The sequence below is a fragment of the Pleurodeles waltl genome, chromosome 8, assembly GCF_031143425.1.
Source record: "Pleurodeles waltl isolate 20211129_DDA chromosome 8, aPleWal1.hap1.20221129, whole genome shotgun sequence".
Lineage (NCBI taxonomy): Eukaryota > Metazoa > Chordata > Amphibia > Caudata > Salamandridae > Pleurodeles > Pleurodeles waltl.
The window spans coordinates 109,278,066-109,292,664 of record NC_090447.1 but is presented as its reverse complement, the minus strand read 5'-3'; positions in this window follow the sequence as shown (position 1 = coordinate 109,292,664).

Here is a 14,599-nt window from a genome sequence, read left to right as displayed (position 1 = left end):
TTTTACTTTTAACATTTATTCTGCAAACGAGAAAAAGTGATGGGAACAGATCTAATATGGTTACATTCATCTTCCAAGTTGAAGGAAAAAAAGAACGAGCAGGGTCATGTCTCCTTGTGAGTCAGCACACTGAAAAATAGAAAAATGCATTTAATATGAGAGCCAAGGCAGCTAAGCTTCAGCTCATGCTAACTTAAGGCCTATGAGGTTGTCAGTACGGATTCAATAACGCAAACATTAATATAAACTTATTTAAACGTAATATAAGACATTTTGATTATCATTATTAGTTCACGTATACATTGGTGTCCACTCCCCGTGGTCACAATTCCAGTGCACGTCTAAGCAAAATTACTATCATTATAGTTTCTATGCAGCATCATCACACATTGATTCATAAACATTTCATGTTACTAGAGATTATATAAGCTACGCTCTCTCATTCCCTCCTCTGATGACGTTCGTCATCACAAACCTTTCCTTTAGATCTTTCACTTTAATTTTTCACTTTACGCATAATGCACATTTCAACATCTTGTCCCTTGTGTAAGCTCCCCCAAATTTCGTTAAACATTTTCTCCCTTTCACTTTCTTCATTTCTCTTGTTTCTCTTTGTCCAATTTCTTTTAATTTTATCATTAATTTTGCATGCTCCCCATAATCCTAATAGACAGGCCAGAACAATTAATAGACCCCCTAATATTTTTGCAAGTACCCCATTCCAAATATTGCTAAACCAGGTCCCTACTCTGGCAATTCCCTTTCCAAATTTCTCCCACACTCCAGGTTCCTTCAAATCCTTCAAATCCTTCAAATCTGCACTATCCTTAGTTAAGTTAGTAAGAATACCTCTAATCTTTTTACTATTATCTGGTATATATCAGCAACATTGATGCTCGTTGAGCATCTTGCAGACTCCTCCACTCTTTGCTAAAAGAATGTCTAAAGCAAGCCGATTTTGAAGAGTCATAGCTCTTTCTGCAGCAAGTTCAGTATCCATCAGGAGTATGGCCCCTGTAGAATTTGTCAGCATGTTATCCACAATAGTAGACAACTTCTGAATCTTTATGGAGTTAAAGATAACCCCTACTGAAGGAATTATGGCTCCAAGTATGTCTCCAACAACAGCAGCCGCTGTCTCTCGTTTTTGTCTAGCATATTGTAATTCAGACGTTTTAGGTATTTGTTTTAAGTCATCAATCTGGTAAATCTTTGGGACACTATTCCCAAATAACATGTCCCATACCATGCCTTAGGGAGACGGTAATAAGCATTAAGTCCACAGATGTAATAGATCCATTCAGATGTTGTTGCATATGCCCATTCAGGACCTCCGTACCTTCTATTTGCTGTTCTCCTTCACTTAGATCCTCTATTCGGGATGTATCAATTTCTTCTGTTATTGTTTCACCTGGTACGATCTTTTCTTTCGCAGCCTGTTTCTCTGGCCAGTTATCTCCCTTATGCGTCTTTTTCCTGCTTGTCCTTTCAGTACGCTGAACAGCACCCTCCTCTTGTGTTATGGTGTTTTCTCTTGACGGACCTGCAACTGGCTCAGGGGATGTAGGTGTACTTTGATCTCTTTCTACTATTTCCCCTTCTTCTTCTTCTTCTGGATCTGTAACGGCTCAAGCTCTAACCCGTATCCATCTGCTTCTGGGAGAACCTCTCCTTGATTTAGTTCTCCGGCTGCCTCTACTGAGATAGGCGCACTGTCATCTCTCTCGAACTCGTTTACTATTTGAGGGACTAGGCTGTTCTCAGTGGGCTCTCCTGGAGTCTCAGTTCCCTCTTGGATATTTTTGGGCCCTGAGACTTCCCTCTCTGGAACAGTTGAGTCGAAAACTTCAAGTTCCTCATCAGTTGGACACGTTACCTTCTTTGTGTGACTGGCATGTATCCAGTTTGGAACACCTGCACATTTCACAGCAGTAGTTGTTGTCAATATTACTTGATATGGCCCCTTCCAGCGCGGCTCCAAACACGATTTTCTCACGTGCTTCTTGACAACCACCCAGTCACCGGCTTGCAGGGTGTGACCTGGATCACTGATCCGTGGCAATGTGTTAGCTTCCACCTGGTGAGAAAAAGAGCGAACCACATCAGCCAAACCTTTGCAGTAGTCCAACACCATTTCATCCATGATATTCACAAGAGCATTTGCAGATACTGCAGGCAGCCTCATAGCTCTACCCATAAGGATCTTCTGGGGTTATAGTCCTGTCTTCTTGTCAGGGGTGTTCCTCATCGACATCAGCACTAAGGGCAATGCATCTGGCCATTTCATATTGGTAGCTGCGCACATCTTCGCCATTCTCGATTTTAAGGTACCATTCATTTGCTCTACTAGTCCTGATGCTTCAGGGTGGTAACTACAATGCAGCTTCTGTTCAATGTCTAATGCGGCACACAAGAGCTTAATCACCTCATTGTCAAAGTGTCTGCCTCTATCTGATTCTATAGAGACCGGAAACCCGAACCTGGGTATTAGTTCCCTAAGCAGCAGCTTTGCAACTGTGAGAGTGACGTTTCTAAGTGTGGGGTAGGCTTTAATCCAGTGGCTGAAAACACACACAATCACCAGCACGTACTTCAACCCTCCACAAGCAGGCATTTCAATGAAGTCCATTTGCATCTTGCTAAATGGGCCGCCAGCTCTCCCTATGTGGCTCAGAGTTACCACAGTCCCTTTTCCCGCATGCATCTGTTGACAGATGATGCACCTGTGCAAGTAACCTCTGCGGCATGTCTGAATTTTGGGTTAAACCAGTCAATCTTGAATGACCTGATCATTGCATCTCTTCCAAGATGTGCCTGTCCATGGTAGAGCCTCGCAAATTGTGACAGAAGACTGTTTGGCAAAACCAGTTTCCCCTCCTCTGAGACCCACAAGTCATCAGCTCTTTGTACGCATTGCATTCTCTGCCAGGAGCACTTTTCCTCCTTGCTAGCACGACTCTGTAGTGTTTTTAGCTCATCTAGTGTATCAACCACTCTTAATGAAAGGTTCAAACATGTGTCATTTTCAGTTTGCTGTAACAATTCCCACTGACCCTTGAACGATATACAGTTCAATGCGCAAAATCTGGCGACTTGATCTGCATAGCCATTTCCCATGGACACAAAGTCTTGTGACTTAACATGAGCATTGCATTTCACAACGGCAACTTCAAGAGGTAACTGAATCGCATGTAACAAATCCTTAATTTGTTCACCATTTTTCACGGGAGAACCAGAAGAGGTCATGAAACCTCTCTGTGACCACAATTGGACAAAATCATGTACAATTCCAAATCCATATCTGCTGTCAGTATAGATAGTGACTCTCAGATTTTCAGCTGCGTGGCATGCCTAAGAAAGGGCAATTAGCTCTGCCACTTGTGCGGAATACACTTTCTCAAGCCAGGAAGCTTCAATAATACCAGCTATGGTACATACAGCGTAACCGGCTCTCAGCATTCCGACTGAGTCTCTCAAACAGGATCCATCCACAAACATAATGCAGTCATTTTCCTTTAACTGCGTATCTTGAATATCAGGTCGGGGCTTGGTACATAGTTCCGTTACCTCAAGACAGTCATGCTCCACTTCCTCTTCATTATTAATCTCAGTACTTTCAACAGGAAGTAGAGTTGCCGGGTTTAATGCAGTACATCGCTTCAGTGAGACATTAGGCAACCCCAAAATGATTGTCTCATAACTGGTAAATTGGGCATTTGTCATGTGCTGAGTTTTGGTTCGAGTCAATAAAATTTCAACTGAATGTGGAACCAATACTGTCAAGGGATGTCCCATCACTATGCCTTCACACTGCGTGAGGCTTCGACCAACTTCTGCAACTGCGCGCAAACAACCCGGTAAGGCTGCTGCGACTGGGTCCAAGGTAGCTGAAAAATATGCTACAGGGCGGTTTGCACCTCCATGGACCTGTGTTAAGACAGACAAAGAACAAGCATCACGTTCATGACAAAACAGTAGAAAAGGTTTAGTGTAATCAGGCATACCCAAAGCTGGTGCCCTGCACATGCACTCTCTCAATTCCATGAATGACTCAAGCTCTTCTTTTGATAGGGTTACGGTGTACGGTTCATCTTTAATCTCTTTGCCTGTTAGCTTTATCAATGGTTTTGAGATAATTGAGAAGTTGGGTATCCATTGACGACAGTAGCCCACCATTCCCAAAAACATCCTGACATCTCTCTTTGTTGTCGGGGGGTTCATTTGCAAAATAGCTGTCACCCTTTCCTTCGATATTCTCCTGGATCCTCTCTCAATCAAGTGTCCTAAGTACTTCACCTCTTTCTGACAGTACTGCAGCTTCTTTGGCGACACTTTGGGGGTCATTCTGACCTCGGCGGTAAAAGGCGCTTACCGCCGGTCAGAAGACCGCCATAACACCGCCGCGGCCGCGGTAAACCGCCACGGTCATTCTGACCCGCAACTGGCAAACCGCCAAAACCCCGACATCCACAAAAGTCCGCCACACCAAAGGTCAGCGAAAAAATGGCAACAGAAATACGCCAATGCCATTACGACCCACAAATCCACGCGGCGGTCTTTCAACCGCGGTATTCCATTGGCGGTACACACCGTCACGGTCAAAATACACACACCCTTACAAAACACAACCACATTGGACAATTTGAAATACACACACCTGAGACACATACACACACCACTCCCACACACCTAAGACAATATAAAACACACACCCACATTACCCACAAACCCTTACTACCACAATTGCGAATCAAGGACAGAGAGAGACACCACTGCTTAGAGTAGACCATCACACAGAGGCTAATCACAACATCACCCACACAATTACAACGCACAAAACACCATACACCACCACACACATCACACTCCACAACACATACAACATCCCTCACCTCATCCACACCACCCCATGGCACCCCAAAGACACCCCAGGGTCTCTGACGCAGAACTCAGGGTCATGGTGGAGGAAATAGTACGTGTAGAGCCCCAGCTCTTCGGGGCACAGGTGCAGCACACCACAATTGCTAGGAAGATGGAGCTATGGAAAAGGATAGTCGACAGGGTCAACGCGGTGGGACAGCATCCACGCAATCGGGAGGACATCAGGAAGAGATGGAACGACCTACGGGGGAAGGTGCGTTCCATGGTATCAAGGCACAACATTGCGGTGCAGAAGACTGGCGGCAGACCCCCACCTACTCCCCCAGAATTCACAGCATGGGAGGAGGAAGTCTTGCACATCCTGCATCCTGAGGGCCTCGCAGGAGTAGCTGGAGGAATGGACTCTGGTAAGTCAAATGTTAACTACTACTTCCCACCCCCACCCCATCTGCATGCCAGCACATACCCCCACCCTCACCCCCACCCCATCACACCAACTCCTTCCAAATGTACCACCATCACAACCCACCCATCCCAACACCTAGACCTGCATGGGACCACAAAGCATGGACACCCATCACCAAAGCATGCCCACTGCACATAACCATCTCCCCCACAAGCCACCCTCACAAAAGCCCCCACACGGGAATGCCTGCACTTGGGTACACGGACACCCATCCATCCCACGAAATGCCACACACAGAACCAATAACCATACCCTTATACCCCCGCAGGACCCGAACGCCACCACACCGCCACGGAGGGTACAGAGATGTCCATCCCACCCCCAGAAGAGGCCCCCAGCGATGACAGCAGCTCTGTCGACCTCGACCCAGATGACCAGCCCGGCCCATCGGGGACCTCTGGACAGTCGGTTCCCCACAGACAGCCACAGGCTACACCAGACCTAACCCCCTCTGGGAACACCAGCACAGCTCCCACCCAGCGGGCCCATGCCTCTGTCTCCAGGACACGTCAATCAGCGGTGTGTCCGCCTCTACAGGGCACCCAGGTTGACCCACCACCCCAACAACAACAGGGACCTGGGGGCAGTGGTAGTGGGCACACCGTCCAGAGGACAGAGGCCCAGGGAAACAGGGGAACTGGGAGGGCTGCTGTGCGACAGGGGGGGGACAGGCCCAGGGAACCCACTCTCCAAGAGGACCTCACCACCATCATGGGAGCATACCACCACTCCCAGGAGACGATGGCGACGGTACTGGCCAGGTTCCAAGAGATCCAGGCACAGCAGGAGGAACGGTACATGGGGTTGAGAGAAACTGAGGAACATCGGTTCCGCAATGGGGACCATCGTCCTGGCCCTTAACCAGATAGTCACCACATTGCGGGACCATGTGGCACCCCAAAGGGCCCCTGTCACTAGCCCAGACCAGGAACAGCCTACCACCTCCGCCGGCGCTAGTTGACAGGAGGTCCCCACACAACGACAGGCCACCAGAACCCCACCTCCTGCTGAAGAACAACCACCCCGCAAGCGGAACCTGAGATCACACAAGAAGACAGAGTAGGATTGCAAGACCCCCGCCAGCATAAGATACCCCCTGATGTCATCCCACTGTCCCACATTGTCACCCTGTCCAACCTTGAACTGCCCCTGCTCCATCCTTCCACAGGCATATGGACAATGCACCTGTGAAACTGAGAACTGGACTCTGCCATGGACATTACTCCACCCCCACCCATCACCGTTTTACTATCATGTACCATTATCTAGCACTTAAAATAAATCACTTATTGCACTTACAATAACAGGAGTCTGCTTGTATTTTACTATTATGTATCACACATAACGGTGCAATTATGTTCTGTTACATTGTAATGACAACATACCAATGACAACAAGCTGTAGTCCATGGGCAAACAAAGCAGAAGTCACGCAGTTGGTCAAACAGCTCTGAAAAGTGAAGGGAAAGTCACAATTCAGTTAAAAGGAAATGGGGGGAAACACAGAAAGTAGAGACGCAGGAGCCCTGAAGTAAATGTAAAATGGCGTGGGTGAATCTTACCTGTGTGCTACTGAAAATACTGTTGTATAACTGTATCCCTGTTGTCCGTGTCGAACCCGTCGTCTTCCTCCTCTTCACTCTCCACAGGCTCCACAGCTGCTACAACACCACCATCTGGACCATCCTCCTGCAGGAAAGGCACCTGGCGTCGCAATGCAAGATTGTGAAGCATACAGCAGGCCACGATGATATGGCACACCTTCTTTGGTGAGTACATTAGAGATCCACCTGTCATGTGCAGGCACCTAAACCTGGCCTTCAGGACCCCGAAGGTCCTTTCTATTATCCTCCTAGTTCGCCCATGGGCCTCATTGTACCGTTTCTCTGCCCTGGTCCGGGGATTCCTCACTGGGGTCAATAGCCAGGAGAGGTTGGGGTAACCAGAGTCACCTAATAACCACACACGGTGTCTCTGGAGCTGTTCCATCACATAGGGGATTCTGCTATTTCGCATAACATACGCGTCATGCACTGACCCAGGGAACTTGCCATTTACATGGGAGATGTACTGGTCTGCCAAACAGACCACCTGGACATTCATAGAATGATAACTTTTTCTATTTCTGTACACCTGCTCACTGCCTTTGGGGGGTACCAAAGCCACATGGGTCCCATCAATGGCACCAATGATGTTGGCGATATGTCCAAGGGCATAGAAATCACCCTTCACTGTAGCCAAATCATCCTCCTCAGGGAAAACAATGTAGCTCTGCATGTATTTCATCAGGGCAGACAACACTCTGGACAAAACCTTAGAAAACATAGGATGAGACATCCCTGATGACATGGCCACTGTTGTCTGAAAAGACCCACTTGCCAAAAAATGGAGTACTGACAGCACCTGCACCTGAGGGGGAATCCCTGTGGGTTGGCGGATGGGGGACATCAGGTCTGGCTCCAGCTGGGCACACAGTTCATGAATAGTGGCTCTGTCAAGTCTGTAACGAAGTATAATATGTCGTTCTTCCATTGTCGACAGGTCCACCAGCGGTCGGTACACGGGAGGATTCATCCTTCTCCTCGCAAGTCCCAGCGGACGGTGCCTAGGAAGGACAACATGGAGTACAGAGTGAAGCAAGCCACAGGTTCGTTCACACAGCTTGCACAGTAAATGAATCGCAATGCAGTGAAAGGCGTGTATGAGTGGCAATGCACGGCCTAGGCCTGTGTGACGCAGTAGAAATTAAGCCATGTGGGCCTTTGAAATGGCGGCTGCCTGACCTGTGAAGTGTGACAATGGGATGTGAGGTCAATGCGCTGGCGTGGCACACCGTGGCGGTAGGCGGTCGAAGACCGCGGTGCGAAGCCGCATTGGTTAACATTGAGCCCTATGGGTATCAGGAGCCAATGACGATGTGCGCACCGCCGCGGGCGTGACCGCCATTTTCTAGCTGCTTAATTACTCGAGACCTGATCATCCACAGGAGAGGACCTATACTGCAAGTGCTGCTGTGACCTCGGTCTGGGAGATACTATGGCTGCTGCGACTGGGGAAAGGACCCTGCCTTCACTTCAGAAGAGTTGGAGAAACTTGTTGATGGGGTCCTCCCCCAGTATGCGCTACTCTACGGTCCTCCAGACCAACAGGTTAGTACACAGGGTGCACGTTGAATGGGCTATGCCTGTGTTGAGTGGGGTGTATGTAAGATGGTGGGGAGGGGAGCGAATGAGGAGTGCAACGCACGACAGATGAGAGCATGTGCCACATGGCAAGGTTGGGAGGGGGGGGCCACTCACATGTACCATGCAGAAAAGTGATGATATTTCCTTTCCAACCCTGTACATGTCAAATAGGTCAGCGCCCATCAGCAGATTGAGATTTGGCGTGCCATCGCCAAGGACGTCCGGGCCCTGGGGGTCCACAACAGACGGGGCACCCACTGCCGAAAGAGGTGGGAGGACATCCGCCGCGGGACCAGGAAGACTGCCGAGTCTCTGCTGGGGATGGCCTCCCAACGTAGGAGGGGTGCCAGTCGTACCTTGACCCCCCTGATGTCCCGGATCCTGGCGGTGGCCTACCCCGATTTGGATGGGCACGTGAGGACATCACAGCAGACACAAGGGGGTGAGTATCAGCACATTCTGCTATCTTTGCGCGCAGTGGAGGTGTCTGGGTTGGGGAGGAGGGCTGTGGCTGACTTTAGGCCAGGGCGCTTTCTGTAGGCTAGTCCCCTCCTTTAGGCATGGCCCTGTCCCCCCACCTCTGTAGGGTGCCAAGTACAGCTATCCATGGTCCTGCATCACCCATGTGTGCATTTGTTGTCCATAGACCTGTAGGCCTAGTCACAAGTACTGAGTAGTGTACCCCGATTGCGCGGCGTAGTGCAGGGGGCTTCTGTGTCTGTCCTCTCCGCCAACGGTGTTGCCAATGCATGCACTCAACCTGTCTTTATTTCTCCCCCCACCCATTTTCTTTATCTTCCTGTGCATGTGTGCATTAGCATCATCAGGCGGAGGAGAATTGGCATCGGAGCACGAGGGAGCTGCAACTCACATGGCCCCGGAGGGCCATGCTACAGACACCGGGTTCACCAGTGATACGGAGGGCGAGGGGAGAGCTCCACAACGGGGACCCGTGGAGACGTCAGCGACACCGACACGTCCTCGGAAGGGAGCTCCCTAGCGGTGGCGGCCACATCCGTGCCCACCGCCACAACAGGTACAGCCGCCACCCAGCGCACCAGCCCCGCCCTCCCAGCAGCCCCTCAGCCTTCGCCCAGGAAGGCGGGCATCTCCTTCGCCCCAGGCACCTCAGGCCCTGCCCCAGTTACCCCTGCTGCCCTCAGTGAGGAGGTCATTGACCTCCTCAGGACACTCATTGTTGGGCAGTCTACCCTCTTGAATGCCATCCAGGGTGTAGAAAGGGAGGTGCATCGGAGCAATGCATACCTGGAGGGCATTCATTCGGGTCAGGCTGCCCATCAACGATCGTTCAATGCTCTGGCCTCAGCACTGACGGCAGCCATTGTCCCTGTTTCCAGCCTCCCTCTTCTAACTTCCTCCACCCAGTCCCAGTCTCCTGTTCCTCAGCCTATCCCATCCACACCATCTGACCAGCCTGCACACACCTCAACACCCAAGGGCAGCTCATCCAGACATAAGCACCACAGATCCCACAAGCATTCACCCAAGCAACATCCAGATGCAGACATGCCAACAGTCACTACCACCTCTTTGTCCCCCTCCTCCTCGTCTCCCTCCTCCCTCCCTGTGACGTCTCCACTCACACCTGCATGCACACCACCATCAGCCAGTACTTCCATCACCAGCACACCCTCCAGTAAAGTCCGCACTCGTGCAGTCACCACCCCCACTGCCATTTACACGTCCCCTGTGTCCTCTCCCAGTGTGTCTGTCACCCCCTCTTCCAAAACACACAAACGCAGGCAGCCACCCCCCCAACAGCCATCCACCTCACGACAGCCTACGTCACAAGCACCTGCACCCAAATACAGCACACCTGACTCTCCTACAACCACATCCTCTTCCTCCACTCCCATAACCACTACACCTACCCGTCCCTGTCTTTCCAAATTGATTTTCCTTTCCAACCCTGACCTCTTTCCAAACACTGACCCACCCCCTCCATCTGGTAAGAGTCCTAAGAGCACCTCAGCCACCACCAGCCCTGCATCAAGGGCGACCATTGTGCACGGGTATTGGAGTCCACCTTTTCCTAGTGCAGATACATCGGCCAGCAGCAAGGGGACACCCAGCCCACCCCCTGGGAAGAGAACCCGAAAAACAAAGGGCCGGCGTGAGAAGGCTGAGACGGCTGCCACCAAGGAGCGTAGTCGTGGCCCGTCACTTGCCACAACATCAAGGGGAGGCAAGGGCCAGAGAGCTTCATCGAAGGAGGGCAAGGGCAGCAGGGCGGAGAAGTCAGCCAGCAGGCGCGCGGACCAGGAGGGCCCCACCAGCCCCATACCAGGTGTGACGGAGGACACCCACGGGCCCAGGACTCCATCACAGGAGGGGCCAGCAACCGCACGGTCGGAGGGCGACTAAGCGGGGAGTCCTGGCCAGGTCTGGCTCCCTTGAAAGACAGGACAAGCACTGCTGAAGAGGGCCCCGCCGTGAAGAGCACGGCTGAAGAGGGCCCGCCGTGAAGAGCACCGCTGAAGAGGGCCCCGCCAAGACAGGCACCGCTGAAGAAGGCCCCGCCGTGAAGAGCACCGCTGAAGAGGGCCCCGCCAAGACAGGCACCGCTGAAGAAGGCCCTGCCGTGAAAAGCACCGCTGGGCCCTTCATCTCAAGCACCGCTCCGCTGGGCCCCGCCATCTCAAGCACCGCTCCGTTGGGCCCTTCATCTCAAGCACCGCTCCGCTGGGCCCTTCATCTCAAGCACCGTTCCGCTGGGCCCTTCCTGTCAAGCACCGCTCCGCTGGGCCCTTCCTGTCAAGCACCGCTCCGCTGGGCCCTTCATCTCAAGCACCGCTCCGCTGGGCCCTTCATCTCAAGCACCGCTCCGCTGGGCCCCGCCGTCTCAAGCACCGCTCCGCTGGGCCCTTCATCTCAAGCACCGCTCCGCTGGGCCCTTCATCTCAAGCACCGCTCCGCTGGGCCCCGCCGTCTCAAGCACCGCTCCACTGGGCCCTTCCTGTCAAGCACCGCTCCGCTGGGCCCTTCCTGTCAAGCACCGCTCCGCTGGGCCCCGCCGTCTCAAGCACCGCTCCACTGGGCCCTTCCTGTCAAGCACCGCTCCGCTGGGCCCCGCCGTCTCAAGCACCGCTCCGCTGGGCCCTTCATCTCAAGCACCGCTCCGCTGGGCCCTTCATCTCAAGCACCGCTCCGCTGGGCCCTTCATCTCAAGCACCGCTCCGCTGGGCCCCGCCGTCTCAAGCACCGCTCCGCTGGGCCCTTCCTGTTAAGCACCGCTCCGCTGGGCCCCGCCGTCTCAAGCACCGCTCGCCCATTGACAGTGCCGGTTCTGTGTCGAGCTGGTGTTCACACTGCACTCTGAGCACCCGGCCTCCTCCAATACCAGTGGAGTCGGTTATCCATCTGATGGACTGTGGCTTTGCACTCCCCAGGATGGCACAGTGGCCAACCCACCCAGTGTAGAGACTTGAGAGACTGTGGCTTTGCACTCCCCAGGATGGCACAGTGGGCAACCCACCCACTGTAGAGACTTGAGAGACTGTGGCTTTGCACTCCCCAGGATGGCACAGTGGGCAATCCACCCACTGTAGAGACTTGAGAGACTGTGGCTTTGCACTCCCCAGGATGGTAAAGGGGGCATGGAGGCCCCTCGTGGATCTGGGGTCGTGGACTCCTGTGGTTGAGGTGCCCCCCCTTCCCTTCTCCCTGAGGTGCCTGTAGTTTTATCATCTGTTGCCCCAGCAGTGTTCTCTCCAACGTTATCTGGTCTCCTGTGTGGGCTTTGCCCATGTGTTTGTGGACATTGGCCCACGGACTGTGGAACTTTAACAAAATGAGCTGGACTTATTGCCTATGTATTTAGATTTCGCACTGTTCATTTTTTTTTTTTTATATTTCATATAGATGATTTTCCATGACTTCAATGAACCTATTTTATACATAATTTTTTTTATAATTTTCATTATGTCTTTGCATTTTTCCGGGGGATTTGGGGGGTGTCACTCTGACTTGTCGCTCTGCATTGGTGTGTAGGTATTGGGGGGGTGGGTAGGGGGGGTGGGTGTATCGCGTATGTGTGTGCCCGTAAGCTTTCCTCCTCCCCCCTCCCCAGTGTCGTAGGTGCAGTACTCACCGTTGTCGTCTGCGCCGGCGTTCGTTCTCGTGGTAGATGAGCAGGTAGACAATAGCTGGTAGGATGTTTAATTCGGGTTCCATGCTGTCCAGGTTCCTCGTGGAGTGTGTATAGGTGAGCGTTTTCCCGTTCGTAATCTGTTTCCGCCGTGTTTTTATCGGCGGGGCTCCCACCCCGGAAAAGGTGGCGGATTGGTGAGTTGTGATAGGGTGGGCGGTACATTGTCTGCCGCCTGCCTGTTGGCGGTGACCGCCGCGCTGTTTGTCTGTCCCGCCGTGGCGGTCGGAGTGTTAAAGTGGCGGCCTGTGTTGGCCGTTCCCGCCAGGGTCAGAATTCCTTTTTTTTTACCGCCTGCCTGTTGGCGGGTTGGCCGCTGCTTTATCACCGACCGCCAGGGTTGGAATCACCCCCTTTATGTCTGTTCTTTCCCAAATGATTCAATAAGGCAATTGTTTCATACTTACAGTCATCTTTAGTCCTGGACGCAATCAGCAAATCGTCAATGTACTGTACTAGAGTTGAATTGAAAGGCAGTACTAGGGACTCTAAGGGGGTGATTCTAACCCTGACGGGCGGCGGAGGCCGCCCGCCAGAGTTCCCTCCTCCAAAATACCGCTCCGCGGTCGAAAGACCGCTGAGGGTATTTTGGGATTTCCACTGGGCTGGCGGGCGACCGCCAAAAGGCCGCCCGCCAGCCCAGTGGAAACCAGCCTTCCCACGAGGACGCCGGCTCAGGATTGAGCCGGCGGAGTGGGAAGGTGCGACGGGTGCAGTTGCACCCGTCGCGAATTTCAGTGTCTGCAAAGCAGACACTGAAATTCTTTTTGGGGCCCTCTTATGGGGGCCCCAAGACACCCCTCACCACCATCCTGTTCCTGGCGGGAGACCCGCCAGGAACAGGATGGCGGTGAGGGGTGTCAGAATCCCCCATGGCGGATTCCAAAGGGCAGCGGAAAACCGGCGGGAGACCGCCGGTTTTCCACTTCTGACCGCGGCCAAACCGCCGCGGTCAGAATGCCCTGCGGGGCACCGCCAGCCTGTTGGCGGTGCTCCCGCCAACCCTGGCCCCGGCGGTCAAGGACCGCCGGGGTCAGAATCACCCCCTAAGTCTTTTTTCAATATCTGATTGAAGATGGACGGTGATTCAGAAAACCCTTGAGGAATTCTGCACCAACTGTACACAATTGTCCAGGAATTTGAAACTGAATAAAAACTGTCTGTCCTCATGAAGAGGTATCGAAAAGAAAGCTTGCAACAGGTCTACAACGGTGAACCATTCGGCATCACACGGGACCTGAAACATAATCACTGCTGGATTGGGCACTATGGGGCAACACTTCACCACAATCTCGTTTATTTTTCTCAAGTCCTGCACAATTCAAACTTTCCCACAGGGCTTTTTCAGACCCATTATCGGTGAATTACATGGGCTGCTCAATACTTCTTTCAGGACTCTCTGTTTTACAAAATCTGCAATTATTTGTGCCACCTGGATAAGAACATCTTGTGCCATGTGATATTGTGGCACCTGGGGAAACACTGCATTTGGCTTCACTTGTACTTTAATTGGTTCTACTCCATTTATCAGTCCCACTTCTTTTCCAGTCAAATCCCACACTTTCTCTGTCACTGTTCCCTGTAACTCGTCAGGTAAGTCAATCACTGTAAGCATCGGGAACAATGTAATCAAAGGGTAATCTTCGTTTGTAGTTCCTATCTCTAACTCTGCGAACTGACCATCATCTCCTTCATCATCACTGTTTGTCTGCACCTCAATTCCATCATTGGAACAGGTAATCGAACATTTCGTCTTGCACAGTAAGTCTCTTCCCAGTAGGGATACTTTAATGATAATCTTATTACCCTGGCACCGACAAGCACTAACCATTGCTTTAATGATAATCTTATTGCCCTGGCACTGACATGCAATAACCATTGCTTTGATGATAATCTTATT